The 19,682-nt window shown below is 35.9% G+C and overlaps 1 long non-coding RNA gene across 2 annotated transcripts; it reads right to left on the reverse strand.

Moving 5' to 3' along the window:
* Positions 1 to 4,642: 4,642 nt before the first annotated feature.
* On the reverse strand, positions 4,643 to 6,923 carry LOC145634861 (uncharacterized). 2 transcript variants are annotated; one of them, XR_014113644.1, is made up of 2 exons: positions 6,611 to 6,923; positions 4,643 to 4,978 (listed from the first exon to the last, which is right to left on the reverse strand). It is a non-coding gene; the product is annotated as an uncharacterized LOC145634861 (long non-coding RNA). The 2 variants fall into 2 exon arrangements; XR_014113643.1 differs by lacking the exon at positions 6,611 to 6,923 and adding an exon at positions 5,314 to 5,372.
* Between the last annotated feature and the right edge of the window lie 12,759 nt (positions 6,924 to 19,682).

Here is a 19,682-nt window from a genome sequence, read left to right on the forward strand (position 1 = left end):
TTGAGTCGGATCGTATTTTATGACCGTATATTTAAAGCAAAAGATCGAGCTAAATAAATTTGGTTTGATAATTAAGGGCTCAGTTTGTTTGGAGTATTTACTTAAACTTAATGCAAGTCCAATACTCATATACCAGGAGGAAGGAATTTTGGTCAATTCAGATAAAGGCCCAAGTTACAAAATCAAGTTACAAGTCCAGACAAAGAAGTGAAGCCCAAACGTTGCTAGCGGACTGATGCCCAATTCTGAATCGGGTGACTGTTGCGTGATATTGCTGCCGTTTGTCCGTAGTTTTTCTATTAGTGGACTTTGTCATATAAGGCTACTAGGGTAGACGTAGTACGCAGCTTTGGATGAGGGGCTAGAGGTTGATTGGGAGTCAAACTCCTTTTTCCTTTCTTATTTAAAGGAGTAGTAGTACGTAGGTTGGGGGAGATAAGTTGTAATGTAGTTTTAGTTAGCTTTTAATTACTAGTTTTATTAGTTTAGTTTTAATTCTTTTTCTTTTCTTTTCTTTTCTACTTTTCATATCAAGATTTATTATTTTGTTTTCTTATTACTTTAATATTATTAATCTCTTTCTCTTACTTTTTGATTTTAATCATGCTTTCTTTAATTGCTTTAATTAGTTTAGTTTTAATTATGCACTAGTAGTTTATTTCTAGGGTTTGTGGGGATTCATAAATAATATGAAGGGATAATTTATTGTTGTTAATTGTCAATGCTAGATTAATTTCCTATTGATTGATTTAATGCTATGTGACTAGATTTGCGCAGATCTTCTATGCATGAGTTTAACAATATTGATTCGAGATTCGACAGATGAGAATTGATGTTTAGGTCTAGTTTCAATAGGCAGATTAATTTTTAAATGGTTAAGTCGAGATTCGCGAGATGAGATTTAATACCGGTAAATTAATTGTGTGATTGTAATACGTAGCGAAAACCCTTTATGATCTGATTAATGTATGCATTGATGATTGATTATTATGTTTTACCCTGGAATATTATTTATTGGTGAACCTACGCCCTAGGACTTTTATTTATTGTTTCTCCTCCTACTTTTATTCTTTCCCACTTTTACTCTTAGTAGTTTAGTTTCCTTCTATTATTATATTTTGGTTACTTTATTATCTAGATTATATTAATTAATTAGGAATAGAAAGACTCGTTTCTCTGTGGATTCGACCCTACTTCCCTATATACATTAGTTAGAGGATTTAGGAATTACTTTTGATTAGGGGATACGACTTTACCCTGTCAATGGTACTTGCAATGTGCATTTGGATTCCAACTAGGAAATCTCTTTTCAGTTGCAGGATCTTGAATAGGTCCAATGGGAGTAATGAGTCACTTAGTATGGAGTCGATCGAAGGCAGCATCGTAGCTCATTCCAATGGGGGTGAAGTCTTTCCTTAGTTGCTTCTTAGATCCTTGGTTATCCATGGCTAAAACTTCACTGAGATCAAAGGTAATAACATTGTTACTAGAGTGGGCGTTTTCGGAAGAAGAAGGATTGTCGTTCTTCTTTCCTTTCCAGCTACTATGGTTACTATTGTTAGTAGCCTTTTGCTTTGCGAGGTCATCTTCAATCTCGATACCTATGTCATAGACAACTTTGAAAGTATTCAACTTGTGTTGATATTTTAAGTGCTTTGAATACTTTTCTTGTAAATTTTTGATGAACATCCTCACGGATTCTTTTTCAGTAGGGAATTCGATCATATTAGCGAAGGTTTCCCTCCACTTGTTGAAGAAGGAGGTGAACCTTTCGTTTTCCTTTTGTTTTAGCATCTCAAGTTGTCTATGGTCGGTTTTAATTTGAATATTACACTTATATCTATCAATGAAAGCATTTTTTATTCCATCCCAGGTATATGTCTTCTCTTTATCAAGGGAGAAGAACCAATGTTGACAAATGGTTTCAAGAGATAGCGAGAATAAAGAGTGAAAAATATTCTTATCAATCCCTTTCATTACAGTTTCAAAGGACCTTAAATGAAAGTAAGGATTGTCAGTTGGCTTAAACTTAGGGATGTTAGTGGCATTTAATTTCTGTGGAAGAAGCTCCTTGTCAACTTAGACCCCTTGTGAGTTTATGCCTTGGAACCTGTAGTCATTGGATATTTTGCTCAAGCTTTCTTGCATGAGCTCTATTTGTTGTTGTTTCATAGGAACATGGATTTGGAGGGTTAAAGTCTTCAACACCTCAGTCACGTCTACCATTTGCTTCTTAAGTTCATTGACTTCTTATTGAGTGGCCATTGTCTTCTTATTTTTTCTCTTCTGACTGACTGGTTTATCTAAAAGTTGAACTTGAACAAAGAGGTTGTCCTTGATTAAACGCCCTTCTCTCCTCGACCAAGTGCTGTGGAAAGAGAAATTAGGAATAAGTTTTTTATTATTTATTTTGACTCAAGCTCTATTCAACATGGAAGAAAAGGTGGAAAAGAATGGGAATAGATTGGACCCCCCCCCCCCACACGAATGATGGAAAACGACTCATGCATAAACCTAAGACATGATCATAGTGACATGTACACAAAGTGTGTGCTACGACTAGTGAGTGTAGGTGACATGTTAAGACTTGTGTCATGACCATGTGGCTAGAATATGTGACGAGACTCAAGCAAAGACTAAGTTAAGACTTCATGTATATGCATTAAATTGGACAGGCTGTGGCATTTTAGTCATAACTTTTGATCTGTGACTCTTATTGGGATGAAACTGTAATACCCCATATTTTTATACGTATTTTATTTAATATATATATATATATATATATATATATATATATATATATATATATATATATATATATATATATATATATATATATATATATATTATAAGGGTATTTAAATAATTCTAGAATTTTAATTATAGTTTTTTAATTATTTATCCCATATAAATTGGGATATTTTACAAAAGAAAAGTTTATTTAATTAATTAATTAATAGAAGTTGGGGTTTTTTTTAGGAAATTATGATTTTTAACAAGTTTTAGTAGGGAAGGGATTAGGAAAAACTAAAGGAGGAAAGTTTAGGGTAAAAGGGGTGATAGAGAAGGGGTATAAATATCCCTCTTATGAGGCAGTTCAACTTTGCCCAGAGTGGAGAAAACCCAAGGTAAAATTCTCTCCCTTTTCTCTTTATTTTCTTCTTTCTTTTTCTTTTTTTTTCTCTCTCCTTCCCTTCCCCTTTTGCCGCGCACAACCACCACTGGCAGCCATCACCACCACTGGCAGCCATCACCACCACCGGTGGGCCGCCGACCACCAGCACCAGCCGGCAGCAGCGGCGACCACCGGCAGTGGCGCCGGCCTGCTGTCGGCAGCCACGTTTTTCGAGAAAAAAAAAAGTTGTTCTTTTTAAAAATCAAATCTTTATTACCAAAAACTAATCTAGGCTTTAGTCTAATTGTAAATTATGAGTTTGGAGATTTAATTTTGATGTTTGGTTATAGTAATTGTGGTAATTAATTTTCAGATTTGGTTTTTAATTAAAAAGCCCCAATTTTTGAAACCTTAGGTTCTTGATTCATGATTTATTGAAGGATTATGATGTATTATAGGGTAGCCCTTTGTTTTAAGTGTTTTAAAACTTAATTACAGCAAGTTTTAATTATAATAAAGTGCTGGAATTTTATGTAGAACACTTGATATTATGTTTCTTGAAGAAATTTTAATTACCCATTAATTGGGACTTAATTTATGGTGTTTTAAATATAATTTCAGCTTATTCTAATTAATTATGAGGGGTTTTAAAATAGTATATATTGCTGGAAATTTGTTTAGAGTGGATATTAATACTCTATTATGGATTTAATGTGTAGGAGACTTTGAAGTAAGCAATTTCTACTAGTCGTGGCAGTTTTAATAACGTACTCAAGGTACGTTCGCGTACTTAGCATAATTATGTTGATGTAGTAGCATGCTAAATGTGTTTGATTGATTTCAAGTAATGTCACTAGTAGAAAAAGGCTCATTTGCGTCGCTCATTTATAGTGTATTTGCGTCGCTTCTATGAGCGACGCAACTGCTCGCGACGCAAATGATTTAAAAGTCATTTGCGTCGCTTCTAGGCGCGGCGCAAATAAGAGTCATTTGCGTCGCTCCTTTATATATAAAGGAGCGACGCAAATGACTCTTCTGATAAACTTCTTTTTTGTTATTTGTGTCGCTCCTTTATAAAGGAGTGACGCAAATGACTCTTATTTGCGTCACACCTTTATAAAGGAGCGACGCAAATGACTCTTCTGATAAACTTCTTGTTTGTTATTTGCGTCACTTGTTTATATAGGAGTGACGCAAATGACTGACTAGACAATACAAAATTGATGTATTTGCGTCACTTGTTTGTTTAATGAGTGAATCAAATGAGGTGAATTTTTATTTATTTTTTTTAATTATAATAATTTCCTTGTATATGTTTGTAGTACCTATTTTCCTCACTAGTGGTATAAAGTAATATGCTAACGCTAATATAATTGAAATTAAAATGCAATATTATTGAATAATGCAAATGTAAATTTCGGCATAGTCTCCTTTGTAATTTGGCCTACCCATAAATTTGGGAATGACGACATTATATTAACAACCTGTCCAATAATTTACATCTCAATATCATAGACATTATACTCATCATCCCAACACCAATTAACCAAATTTCATTTCAAGCCTATAATCCAAAACAAGAGTCCAACATGCGCTAAGTTTACAACAAAACAATATTGACCTCTTCATCATTAATAAGTATAACACAAGCACCAAACCAACCAAAATGTTGGTAAATCAAATGCGTTCATTTCAAGCCTAAGAACTATAACAAAATAATCCAATAAATAATATGGAATTTGAAGCCAGCGTAATTCAATTTAGGGACAAAATCTTCATTTTCCCTAACACGATCGAACAAGTCCATAATGGAAGTCCACTTCCTTTTTCTCTTGCAAACAGTTTAAATAAAGTCACCAGTTCCTGATATCAAATACAATTAATCAATAAACAATCAGAGTTGAGAATGAAGCATCAAAGCAACAAAATAATATTCTACATTTATTTAAACAACTACATTACCTTTCCAAGAAAATACTAATAGTTGTTCCTCTAATTAAGTATACTAGCAGAGGAATAAAGGATTGATGCCAATTATTTGCAAAACCTCTTAATACAAAAACCAAGAATGGCATTTATACGATTCGATCAGGATTTTCTTAATACAAAAACCAAGAGTGACATAGCCATTGTAATCATGAACTAATGCATGACCTTATCTACTACAAAGGCACAAAGAAGATATCAATGAGATTTACCTATAAGGACCATCACCAATAAAAGCAATCCTTGCTTCTGGTAGTTCATCCATTACCCTGCTCAATTACACAAGTCAGATATTTAGGTTTATCAAATTAACATACAAGATATTTATGGTGCAATAGGAAAAAGAAATATTAGAAAGCAAATCTCCTCTAGCACAAAACATTTACAGTTCACAACTCCAAATTTGCAATTTTAGCTCTTCTTAATTATTGAGACGTTAAAATCTCAGAGAAAGACAAATTAAATTACTACAGCAAACCTCGTGATTACAATAGGATGTTTCTCTCATGAGCAGTGCTTAAAAAAAAGGGAATAGTTAACCCCTCTATGTTCTACACTACTACTGTGAACAAAGCAATACTCAGAGTTAAATTAAGGAAGACTCAAAGTCTCAGACTAAAATAGTAAAAATATCCAGAATATTAGAGCAAACAAACAGCATTTAAACCTTATTAACTGTACATGAGTCTTCCTTATTATCCGAATAGTGTGCTGCTGGCTGCGGGGTTTGCAAGGATAGTTCATGATTACAATGGCTATGCTAAAAAGGTTCTGCTGCCCCCCTCTGTTCTGAGACAAAATGATGCTGCTACAAGATGGAAGAAACCGTGCCTTGGGTGTGTTAAAGTAAACTCAGATGCTCATATTCTTGAGGGGTGTAAGGCAAGGCTAGGAGTGGTCGTTTATTTTTAACAAAACGGCCTGGTAAAATTATTTCAATACAAACACTATGTCATAGTTTATCTTTTCACGGCCAAGTATATCATGGAACATTTTTGAGCTAAAAAAAATGGGAAAGAGCTTCTCTTAGTAGTAGCAGGGGAAAAATCAACCAGAATGAGCAGCAAAACATAAAAATTTGAAAAAAAAAATAATAATAAAAAAATAAAAAAAAAACAGTCAGATTTAAAAAACTGTAAAATGAGCAGCAAAACATAAAAGAAAATACAGTCAGATTGGAGAAAAATCAATAAAATAGTAAAATCAAAATTCACCTAAACAGAACCAAAATAGTGAAATCAACTACATAAATTCACCAAAACAGAACCAAAATTCCTTAGAATCGAGTATAAATCCTATATTTGACGAACCCTAAATTCGAATATGAACCCTAAATTCGAATATGAAACCCAAAAAGCTGTTATTTATAAACATGCTTGTAAAACTAGAATTCGTGCAAAAAACAACAACAAAATAGGTAGATTAAACTAAGTTAATTTAAAATTGAATCCAAATATCTATGTAGATTGAAGTGCATGATAAAAAAGAAAAGAGATGAAGAGGTCTTACCTTGCTTGAAATTGATTTTGCATATGCAACTTCAGCAACAATAGAGCCAAAATTCCATATTATTGAGTACAAACCCTAACTTTCAATTGTTATTTTGCTCAAATTTAATTAAGGTAATTTGCTCGATTTTTTGTAATTGAATTTCGTGGGGATTTTGGGTAGATTTTTTGCAAGAAAGTAGGGGATTTTTGCTCGGATTTGCTCGAATATAAGGGGTTTTGCCTCACATTTGCTGGGATTTTTGATTAGTGGTCAAATTGGTAGGTTATGAAGACGAATTTTTCGAGGTATTACTCTTAATTCGCTGATGTTTAGGGGGTTAAACAGCAGCAAAGCAGCAATGGGGAATTCAGGGGTTTTACCGATCAATTTTTTGGGGTTTTGATGTTGAATTTCTGGGAATTTTGTGGTTGAATTTTCTAGGATTTGGAGTATTGAAGTTCGAACAGCAGAAGGCAGCGAGAATTAATATAAGTCATAATGGTCATTTGCGTCACTTAGTAAAGAAAGAAATGACGCAATTGACTTACAAAGGTTATTTGCGTCACTTGTCAATAAACGAGTGACGCAAATAACATTGTTATATGCGTCGCTCCTACTTATAAAAGCGACGTAAATATAAATAAGTTGAAATATGTTTGACATTTGCGTCGCTTTATAACAAATGCCCGACGCAAATTACTTATAAGGTTGTCAAAATATCTTATTTGCGTCATTTGTTTCTATGAGTGACGCAAATAAGGCGACGCAAATGAGCATTTTTCTACTAGTGTGTCATGCTAGGTTTGGAATGAAAATTTTGATTGGAATGTTATTGGTAATTGGATTATGAAGCATGATTTATTTATAATGGATTATTGATTGGAAAATAGTAGCTTAGAATATTATTTATGAACCACATATTTATTTATGGCATGATAAAGAACATGTTTAATTAAACTAATTGTTTAATTTGGCTTGGAATATTAAAAAAGAATTTTATTATGGTTCATATAATTTTTATTGATGCTTTAAGCATGAGGAAAGAGCTATATAAGTGTCTTTGTACACAAGGAATAAATAGTATGTTGGTGCCTTTGTGCACCTAAGGTGTTTTTAACACCGAGGGATAGGATATTTGGCGCTTTATGCGTTTAAGGTGTCTTTGACACTGAGGTAGAATTAAAAAGGGTTCAACATTAAATATTATGTGGTCACTAATTATTAAAGAATTAAATTGGTATGTTGTTTGATTGAATAATTATTATTGATTGACTTATTATGCTTTGAGAGTTATCACCAAGTCTAATAATATGTAAATAACGTAAAGTGAAAGAGATTACGCACCAAAACTCTTGGAACGTATATACCTTGAGTATGAACAATGGGGGGAGTTATGGGGTTTTATATTTAGCCATAACTTCTAATGGAGTACAGGACGCTGTATATTCCTTTTTATTTATTAATTATGCGCAGGAATTCCGCTACCTTTGAGTGGTTTTGTCGCTGGCACGGTTAGCTCCCGTGTCAGTTAACCTCAAATTTATTTGGGGGAGGTTAGGAGGAGGAAACCCGTTCGATGCGTAATCAACGCAAAATGAATTAATTAGTGTCTAGTCATTGTGTCTTGTTGATTGGTGAGTGTGCTTGTGAACAGGTGCAATGAGGTAAGTGTGTGTTGATAGGTGAAAGCATGTTAGTGTGGCTAATTTACGCTTATGTACTCAACTTTGCTGATTGTGTGTGTTTGTGTATTTGGCCATGTCTTTATCTTGGCCCTATGATGACCCATTTTTAATAGAGAGTAGTGGAAACAAGTAGAGATAAACTTTTCAGGTATTGAAGCATGATCATGATGGGGCATGAGAGAAGAGTGAATCTTACTAGTTTTCATTAGTTTACAAGGTGTTTTATGCTTTATTTATTTACGATATATTTTGTGTTGACTAACACAAAGGTTTGGTTTTGGGAACGATTTTTGAATAAGGGCCTTTAATGGTTCTAAGTTGTAGTTTGATTTTATTTGACTTGTTCGTTTGGTTTTAAACTTTATTTTCGTTTGGTTGACTTGTTTAATCGGTTTTTAATTTTGAGTCTTCCGCTGTGTATCTTTGATAATTGTCTTAGCCGTTTTCACGGTGGCGGTAATGTCTTAGTTATTCCTAAATCATATTTTTAAAAGAGTAGAATGGGTATTTAAAGGAAAGGAATTTCTAGGGTGTTACAGAAACCAACGCCAAATTATAGATAAAACTCGGGGCTACAGATCCATAGGTTTTACGACTCGTAACTCTTTTAAGAACTCCGGCTATTACCAAAACAATTTGACGCTTGTGCAGTATACGGGAATAAAAATCCGGGTTTAATTAAAGGAACTATGACTCAATTTTAAGGTATATTTTTTAGCTCAAATTAATAAATCAATTAATTAAGCAAAGCCCTTTAGTCAATGGTTAGTTTATTTAATCATATTCATAATTACAAGTCAAACCAAACGGTTAGTTTAATCACATGTAAGTATGCACAAGCAAATAATGCACAAGTAGTCAAGTAGTCACAACATGATGCAATGAGTTTGCAACCCAACCATGGCTCTAGTTCTCTAAAGTTCAGGATATGGGTTAGTCAAAGAGGTTCCGTGGTTATGAGTCCGGATGCACCGTGTGGAAACCTTACCTTTGGAAGGGTTGGCGCGTGTGGTTGGGACCCCGCGAGTTAAACTCGCTTCCATGGTTTGATTAATTCAACATTCTCGGATGTACCCTTTGTTGCTCAGAGCGTTTAATTGGGTATATGGAGCATGAATTACCAGAGGGTTATGTCCATATGTAGAACACATATGAGTTTCAGAAAAGAGAGAAAACTCAATCAGGAAGTAGAATCAAGCTAACAATGCTAGATTTGGTTGAAAAAAGAACTCATATTTCAGGCTCGGTATTGGAAGAACGCAGCGCCAGCCAACATGGATTTTCGCCGTAATATAGCCCTGTCGCCTGGTGTAGACACCTAAAAATGTCTCCCCAAAACCAAACTCGATGATGAACAACCTTTCATCGTCATTATTGGTCGGGTTGAGTATTTAATCTTTGGAGTGCTTAAATTCATATTCAATCCCAATACATTTCATAAAGAAACTAATTACTAGCCCATTTCCCCAAACCATAACTTATTTTCCTCTTTTCGTGCCTTTAAAACCAAAATAATTCATTTCGTGTCCCTTAAAATCATTCATTTTGTGTCCCTTAAAATCATTCATTTTGTGTCCCTTAAAATCATTCATTTCGTGTCCTATTTATTAAAAACGTTTAGTCTAGTTTATTTTGGTCCATAATCTAGGTCCAATGCTTTAGTAGTTCAATGGGGCTTGAAAATTGCTTTCCAACTATATATTATAAGCCCATATCCGAGTTATAATGAATAAGTTATGACCAAAATATTAAATTGAGCCCAAACCAAACCTAAGCCCACCTTACCTACGACCCAATGATCATGTGGAAAGTCCAAAAGATTTAATCCCATCCCTAAACCAATTAGGATTAATTAGAAGATACGATAAGTTTCTAAAAGATCTTAATTATCCTTTTTGAAAAGATAAGATTAAATAGTTTGAAATTGAATGAAACTCCTTTTTTTTTTAAAGTCCTAATTCTATTCGAATAGAAAGACGTTCAAAGATATACAGATAATGTTTTCGTGGCTCACAATTTTTATCCAAATATTAGATGGTTGGATAGCCCTTGAAATTATATTTCCAATGATATATTTTAATATCAATTCCAAGCTATAACGGAAAAGATATGAATAAAATATCAAACTCTATCCAAAATTGACACCATCTCACTATTTCGGTCATATCTTTTATTCTACAAATTATTTTAATCTGATTCTAATTGGGTTATAAACTAGAATTTAAGATATTTCCAATGATATCTTATTTCTCTTATACCAATTTTTGGATCAATAGATATGATAAAAACAAAAACCGCAAAAACTGTAGTCTATCGAGTTTTATTCCGATATAATTCGGATCTTATCTTGTTTTTTCGACCCTTCTTTTTTTTTCTATAAATGGAGGTCATATCTCTCCTTTTTTCAAACATCAATAAGATTGATCATCAAATCATTATTTCTCCCTCTTTAGCCTAAACACTAGCCTCCCTATTCTTCCATTATTCTTCCCTTAAGCACTCCAAGGAGTCCATACAATCCCCGAAGTACTATACTTAAACGAAGGCGTGAAAGGTATAATTGACTGAGGGTTTAGACTAAATCAACTCTAATTTTAATTTAATTTCCATTTGATTTATATTTTTATTAAAGTTATTAACAATTTATTCATGATGTAGCAATTCAAGGAAATGCGGAAAGTGAGTAATTAATCACTTAATTACTCTTATTTTTATTCTTGCTGCTAGTATCATGATTAGGTTTATTATGATTTGATTTGACTAATAATTTATTGTTAAATTGCTTCCAATATTAATGTTTATTCTAATTTCATTTTTGATCACCATATTGCATGTTAAAGGGAATATGTAATTGCAAATTACGCCCAATAAGATAATTTGGACAACCGGTTTAGGTTCTTTTTTAATCTTGTTATTTAATCAAGTGATCACAAATATTTTAGAATTATGTGTTGCATTAATATTCAACCAATTTATCTTAATAATATTTTGGAGCAAATTGAATCTTTGTTTTTATGCCTTTGAGATCGCAAGAATCACTTTTCAATATAAGAATCGAGTAGAGGCTAATACGGGCGAATGTGACTCGAAGACTCACTTCGTACCGTCATCCCCGATCCTTCTTTCGTGGTTCCAAACCATATGGAGTTAGTAAGCTCATGGATTATGAATGGGATGCAACCTTCACGGGTCAATCGTTATTGCCTTCGTTGTCCCTTTATTCGTGGTTGCCTTAAATAATCCGTGAACGGTTTACAAGTTCCTTAAAAACTTTTTGGCGGCTCCCTACTTACCTTGTCCCTAATCGTATATGTCAATTCCCACTTCCTATGATTGCCAAGCATATTCACCACATGCTTTAACGTAGGTACACTTCAAACGACGCCTACACCTGGCGAAAAAATTGTCGCTCGGCGACAGAGCCATATCTTCGGCGACAGGCTCTGCTCTCTAGGCGCCAGTTCCTACATGCCTCAGCAGCTATCTGCATTCTTAAATTTTCCATTTTTTCGCAGCATTATTTCGATTCTAGTTGTGAAATATATTCCTCAAATTTCCTACGTGTAAAAATCCTATGTTTTTGAATCATTACGGATGGTCTTTTCAATGAGAACCTTTTTTATGCATATGACAATAATGTTAATCAAAATTATGGACATGAAATACTTAGAGCTTTTTGAGTCTCATCCACTCATTCTAAATCATTGCCGAAATAAATTTCAGGAATTAAAATAGAAATCCTCCCAGCGGAGTCGCCAAAAACTATAAGGAATATTTCAAGCATTACCCCAAACTCGAACCCCAATGTGATCATACAATTAATCATGGTGGCGTCCAAAGGGAAAGAAGCTAGAACAAAAGAGTGCCAACAAGTTTTAGGAACTTGTAAACCGTTCACAGGGTGAAGGTTACACCCCTTAACGATCCAAGAGATCGTCAACTCCAATAGGTCTGGAACCAAAACTAGAAATTCGGGGATGAAGGTACAAATCCAATCAAAAAGAGAAAGAACTTTCCCTAATAATAGGCATCTACCTTATTATTCTCGTATTCATGTGCGCTTTCTGACTAACATGCAATCAATAGGTTAACTCTAAACCTGTTTATCTATGTTGGTTGAATATTAGTGCACAAATAAAACTATTATTGGCGATCACTTGAATTATAATCAAATTAACCCAAAACAAGATTATTGATTATCTTATTAAGCGTGATTACAAGTTCAAATTCCCTTTAAACATGCATAAAAGGCGTGATCAAGCAATAACAATAAATATCAAGCAACATAATAATCATATTCAAAATAATAATTATAATAATTATAAAAATAATCATAATAATAATTATAATCAATAATCATCATCATCATGTTAAATCATAATAATAATAATAATAGCAAGATCCTAGGCATGATACTAACAAGATTAATAACAAACCCTAGCATGTCACTAAACAATAAAGATCAAAGCTTTAGCCCTAACATGATACTAACATGATATCAGGAAAGAAAATAGGAAGCATCATAGAAATCATACTTGATATTAGGAATTTTAGTTATTACCCTAAACATGATACTAGGAAGAAATAAAACATCCTAACATGATACTAGGAATCAAGATCATAATCTAAGCATGATTTCTATATCATAATATCAATAAAGCAATTAAAGTAGTTACTTGGATGCCTCGTACCTCTTTCTAATAACAAAATACACACGCTAGTAACTTCAAGGAAAATATAAAATCAAACAAATTAAATCAAATTATTGAAATAGAGATTTGGGACCAAACCCTTAGAAATATCAAACCATTTTCACGTCTAAGGCGAAGGCAACTTCGAACTTGGCTAGGTGTGTCTAGTGCTAATATATGAGGAATTGTGTTTGTAAAAGGCTAGTTTAGAAACAGAGAGAGAAAATAAAGAAATTATTGATGAGAGTTGATGCTTTGAAAAAGGAGAGATATGACCACTATTTAAACATAAACAAGAGGGTCGAAGAATAAGAAAAAAATCCGAATTCGAATCGAAATAAAACTCGATGGACAGTAGTTTTTGCGGATTTTTTTTTATCATATCTTTTGATTCAGAAGTCCAAATAAGTCATATAATATGTCGTTGGAAAGCTCTTGAAGTTTAACTTTCAACCCAATTGAAATAAGATTAAATTATTATATAGATAAAATGATATGGCAGAAATAGTAGGACGTTGTCAGTTTTTGATAGAGTTTAATATTTCTTTCATATCTTTTTCGTTATAGCTCGGAATTAATATTATAATATATCATTGGAAAGATAATTTCAATATCTATCCAACCATATAAAATTTGGATAAATTTTATGAGGCACGAAAAAAATATATGATTGTCTTTGAACATCTTTAAATTCGAATAGAATTAAGATTTTAAAAAAAGGAAAGTTTTTATAAAAGGAAACTTTTTATTTAATTCAAATTCTTTAATCTTATCTTTTCAAAAAGGATAATTAAGATCTTGTAGAAACTTACAGAAGCTTCTAATTAATCTTAATTAGTTTAAGAATAGGATTAGACCTTTGGACCCTTCACATGATCATTGGGCCGTAGATAAAACCCGGTTTTGGCCCGTTTTAGTATTTTGGCCATAATTTCCTCATTATTCATCGGGCTTATAATATATCGTTGGAAAGGTCTTTTCAAACCCCATCCAACCACACAATTATTGGACCCATATCATGGACCAAATTAAACTGGAATGCACGTTTTTCAAAAATAGGGTAAGAAAAGAAATATTTTCAACAACAGAAAGAAGAGATATTTTAATAAAAACATCCTCATCACTAGACTTTTCACACTTTTTCTTTGTTCGATAATTAATGGCATGAAAGGTATTCATCACTGAGTTTTTTTTTGAGGAGACACATTTGGGTGTCTACAGTAGGGTAGCAAACTGTGCATTTGCATTGTCGGTTTGACTTTGCACATTTTGATCATTTGGACTTGCGTCGACAGATGCTGTTTGAGAACTTTGACTGTCATTATGATTTTGTTTCTCGTCCTATCCAACTTAATCAAATTTTAATTTCCTCCCACTTGTCATTTTGAAAAGGTGCTCCTTCTCCAAAAAGACACTATCGCGAGCAACAAATACTTTGTTCTCAGATTTATTGTAGAAGTAATATTGTTTGGTTTCATTTAGGTAGCCCACTAAGTATACCTTGTAAGATTTGGGATGAAATTTGTTAGAAATCAATTTCTTGACATATGCTTCACATCCCCATATCTTTAGAAAAGACAACCTAGGAGGATTCCTCGTTTATAACTCGTATGGAGTCTTTTCTACAGCTTTTGATGAAGCACATTTCAGTGTTGGTGCCGGAGTTAAAAGTGTGTGTCCCCAGACAGAGATATCAAGATCACTAAGACCCATTGTAGATTGTACCATGTCTAACAAGTTTCAAGTTCTCTTTTCGGATACTCCTTTCAATGTGGAGTTCCTGGAAGTGTCAATTCTAAAAGTATACCCTTTTCATTAAGATGGTCATCGAATTCTTGGCTCAAGTATTCAACACCTCGATCCAAGCTGGTGGAGGTGAAGAAGGAGAAGAAATAGCAATCACTGACCGAGGAACGGTCAAATGATCTCTGTCTCTAGCCGACTGGTGAGCACATTGATATTCCTCTGGACGACAGTCACCCAGAGCGAACTGTTAAGGTGGGGACGACTGCTTTTGAAATGTTGGGTGCAGACTTGCACCATCGGCTGAAAAAATTCAAAGACATCTTTGCCTTTTAATTGGAAGAGATGTCAGGCATCAGCCCGGATCTTACTATCCAAAAACTCGCTGAGGATCTAAAAAAAATCCCATTCGACAAAAGAAAAGAAATCACGGCAAGGAGAGAAGTCAGGCGGCAGCTGCCGAGGTTAAAACGCTGTTAGAGGCCGGGTTTATTCAGCCATGTAACTTCCCTCATTTGGTTGCGAACGTGGTTCTTGTAAAGAAGCCGAATGGTACCTGACGCATGTAAGTATACTACACTAACTTGAACAAGGCATGTCCAAATGACAATTACCCGCTTCCAAAGATCAACAGTCAGGTCGACTCTACAGCCGGGCATGCCTTGATGAGTTTTATGGATGCCTTGATCAGGGGTTATTTTGTTATACGGTGATGCCGTTCGGCTTGAAAAATGCGCCAGTTACTTTCCAATGGATAATTAATACCGTCTTCATCAACAGTTTGGGAGGAATGTAGAGGCGTATATTGATGACATGATAGTCAAATCCAAGCTACAGACGGATCACCTTGCTGATCTTCCAGAAACCTTCACCACACATAGGCAACATAATGTCATGCTAAATCCCAAAAATTGTGTTTTTGGTGTTGAGTCTGGGAAGTTTTCTGATTCCTGATTGATCAAAGGGGATAGAGGCTAACCCCGAGAAGATACAGGCGGTGATCGACATGAAGTCACCCCGCACTATCATGGAAGCTTAGAGGCTACCGGTTATCTGGCCGTGCTTAGGAGATTCCTCAGCCGGTCAGGTGACAAATGCCTTTACTTCTTCTAAGCAATCAAGAAGAAGACTAGGTTTGAATGGGGAGATGATGCAGAGGAGGCCTTTTAGAAATTGAAAGAGCACTTACACTCCTTGCCAAGGCTTGTTAGCTCTCAGCGAAAGGAGGCGCTATATATGTACCTAGCCGTCTCAGATCATGTCCTTAGTGCCGTTCTCCTTCCTGAGAGAGACGACATTCAGCTCCCAGTCTATTTCATTAGCCATGTTCTCAAAAATGCTGAACTTCGGTACCCCATGGTTGAAAAACTTGGCCTTGCTCTTCACATGGCTGTTAATAAGTTAAACCATACTTCTTGGCACATCCCGTGGTAATTTATTTAAATCAATCCCTTAAGCGGTCAATGACAACCTTGGAGTCATCCGGTAGAATGCTCAAATGGGCTATTATAATGCAGTCTCTTGAAATCACCTACAAACCAAGAAAGTTAGTGAAGGGTCAGGCGTTTGCCGACTTGATTGTCAAAATTACAAGGTCGGTTGCTCCGGACAACCTTGATCAGGTTTGGAGGGTGCATGTAGACAGGAGCTCTACTATGAATGGCTGTTGTGTAGGCATAATCTGCCAATCCTCGGAAGGAGATAAATATGAATATGCACTGTGGTTCAACTTCCAAGCCTCAAAAAATTAGGCAGAATATGAAGCCCTGCTAGCCGGCATCCACATGTGCAAGGCGGTAGGGGCAACAAAAATTGACGCCTGCTCTGACTCTCAGTTGGTCGTTAGCTAATACCATGGTGAGTATGAAGCCACCCACCTGGCTATGATCAAATGATTGCAGGCGGTCAAAGCTGAAGTAGGCACACTTGAAGAATTTCATCTAAGGTCAAGTGCCCAGGTCTTGAAAACAATCAGGCGGATGCTCTATCAAAATTGGCATCTTCCACCTCTTGTGATATGCCTCTATGAGTCTTTTGGGAAGTTATGGAAAAAAGGAGCATATCTGATGAAGATCCCATTGGAGTACTTGACCAAAGCTCTACTTGGATGGATGACATCCGGCGTATCCGACAGACGGCACACTCCCTGATTCACCCCAGGAGGCGGTCGTACTGAAGAACCAGGCAACAAACTTCGAGATGAGATAAGGAGAGATTTTCAAAGAAGGTTTTTTAAAGCCGCTATTGAAGTGTGTTACCCCAGAAAAGGGGAAAGAAGTTCTCGAAGAATTGCATGTGGGCTACTGTGCCTCTCATACAGGCATCAGATCTTTGGCCGTCAGAGACAGGCGACATTATTTCTGGCCCACTCTCGAGTTAGATTCCATGGGGTTTGTTAAAAAATGTGACAGGTGTCAAAGATTTGGCAAGCTAATCCATCGCCTAGCTACTAACCAGATGGCAATCCCAGCCTAGTCCCATTTGCTAAATGGGGAATGGACAACCTGGGTTCTTATACGCTTGCACTAAGCGGAAAGTGCTATATTTTGGTGGCTTTGGATTATTTCACCAAGTGGGTGGAAGTAGAGGCGGTCAAGGGCATCAAGAGAAAGGATGTCGTCTCCTTCATCCGGAAGAACATTATCACCCGGTTTGGGGTACCTATGTTTATGGTGTTTGATAATGGTCCTAAATTTGAGACGCCCCAACTTAAAACTTGGTTGGGAGATCAAGGGATCTCACATTGTTTTGCATCAGTCGGACGACCCCAAGCAAACAGCCAAGTTGAAGCCTTCAACAAGCTTATCTCAGACGGTATCAAAAAGAAAATTGAAAGAGCCGGTGGTTTATGGGCATAAGAATTAATTAATGTTCTATGGGACATCCGGATAACTAAAAAAGGGGCAACCGGTGAAACCCCATTTCTCATGGTTTACGACGCTGAAGACGTCTTTCCCATCGAATATTATGAGCCAACTCTAAGAGTCATTCTATACGATGAAGAGGCAAACTGGGAGGCCATGCGCAGGGACAATGCTGCCTTACATCATGAGATTTACCGGCTGAGAATGACTCGTGCCTATAACAAGATAGTGCACAAGCGACCCTTAAAAGTTGGGGACTTTGTGCTATGAAAGATAGAGGCAACCGGAAGGGCCAATGAGCAAGGAAAGCTAACTCCTAATTGGGAAGGTCCCTACCGGATCTACAAAGAAGTGAGAAATGACACTTACCACCTAAAAACTGCAGACTATATGCGGCTGCCCAGAACTTGGAAGGTAGACAACTTGAAAAAGTACTACTTTTGAGATTTGTAAATTTTTGTAAATGAAAAGCTCATAAATGAAAAAACTGCTTTTTGTTTCAAATCATTTTTATTGCTTTGTATATATAAATGCGCAACAGTAAATTACAGTTTGTGTAAAACACAGACGGTGTAATTGAATAAATCAAGCTAAGTTAAAAACTTAGTGGCTAAATCAATATTTATACTAAGAGGCCAATGGCCGGATATAAATATACAAATTCGTTTGCTCCAACATGAGTATGGAGTCCGGCGACGCTCCTCCGGTGTTATCGTTGCAGAGGGCATTTTATTGATTGCTCTACAAGCATATGCAGACGGCAAAGATTGAACGACCAAATTGGTCAACCCATAGTTGTCTGACCAAAATAGTTTAAAGAATAATTAAGCTTATAACCGGATGTCAAATGACATCAGCCGGTTGAATACCAAAGTTCTGAGTTAGACTATTTCACGAAATTGTACAAGTCTCCCCTATGGGGCAATTGGACAAGTGCAACGGATTGCGGGTACCTCAGAAGGCCTTAAAGTTGTATGGGGACCATCTGTCAGACGGACCATTTGTCCCCGGCTTCATCTACTTCCAAGCAGCAATTTACTACCTACTTTATCAAAAGACAACTTAATCGAATTGCAAATATCTCAGACGGAGGAGTAAGGCTATGGTTTAGCTAATTCCCCGGTTGGGTAAGGCGACTACATTTTGGTTTTGTGGATGGCTGTGTACTCAGTTTGGGGCAATCACTACAGTGATTGATTGACTTAAGAACATTTCATACTCCTTAAACTATCAAAACTTCCCAAGTCAATCAATCAAAGTATTAAAACAAACCACACAGCCGCCAACGGCAAGAGTAACCGGTGTACTGTATGCCGCACGCTTTTAGTAAGTTAGGCAAATTCAGACATGTATAAGAAAATTTAAAGAGCAAAATTCAAAATAAAAAATGCAATGCAAGACAAATCGACTTAGTCGGTATTTTCATAGATAAACCCGGCTATAAAGAGTCGGGAAGAATTGTTTAACCTGATCACCATCCGGGGGAAAGCATAAAAATTGTTGATTTTTCACATTCAAATACTCGGCACGCAAGCCGAAAAACAGATGGCCTTATGCTAAGTTAAATACAAAAAAGCTTAATTTGCAGGCACAGACGCGGCCCCATTCCCTGTTTCTCCTACATGTGGCTGAGCAGAGTTCGCTAGAGCTTCCTCCTTCTTTTGCTCAGCTTCTTCCTTCTTTTGTTCGTGCTCACCACTGCCTGGAGTCAAGGCTGACTCCTCCTTATTGGCCCAGGTGTGGAATGTTCCTTGATGGGGCCTACCCGTCTCCTTGGAATTGATGACCTTGTTAGCATACTAATAAGCCAAGTCCCAGAGGCCATAATCCTGATCCGGGAAGAGGGTGTCCCAAGCTAGCTTCATGGGCTCCTTGCAGTCGGACTGATTTTCCTCAATGATCTGATCCTCATGGGCTACGAAGGTCTCCTTGAAGTTTTCCTGAGCCTAGGTCATCTTATTCTTTAGGCGGTTGACATCCAAACGGTGTTGAGTGTTTTCCTAGTCAACCGCCTCAAGCACCTTGAGGTCCAATTGAGCATTTTTTAGTGCGGCCTTAAAGTCTGAGGCCGATTTCTTTCCGTCTCCAGCTCAGTCGTTAGGCGCTT

This window comes from Chenopodium album, chromosome 6 (assembly GCF_948465745.1).
Source record: "Chenopodium album chromosome 6, dcCheAlbu1.1, whole genome shotgun sequence".
Taxonomy (NCBI): Eukaryota; Viridiplantae; Streptophyta; class Magnoliopsida; order Caryophyllales; family Amaranthaceae; genus Chenopodium; species Chenopodium album.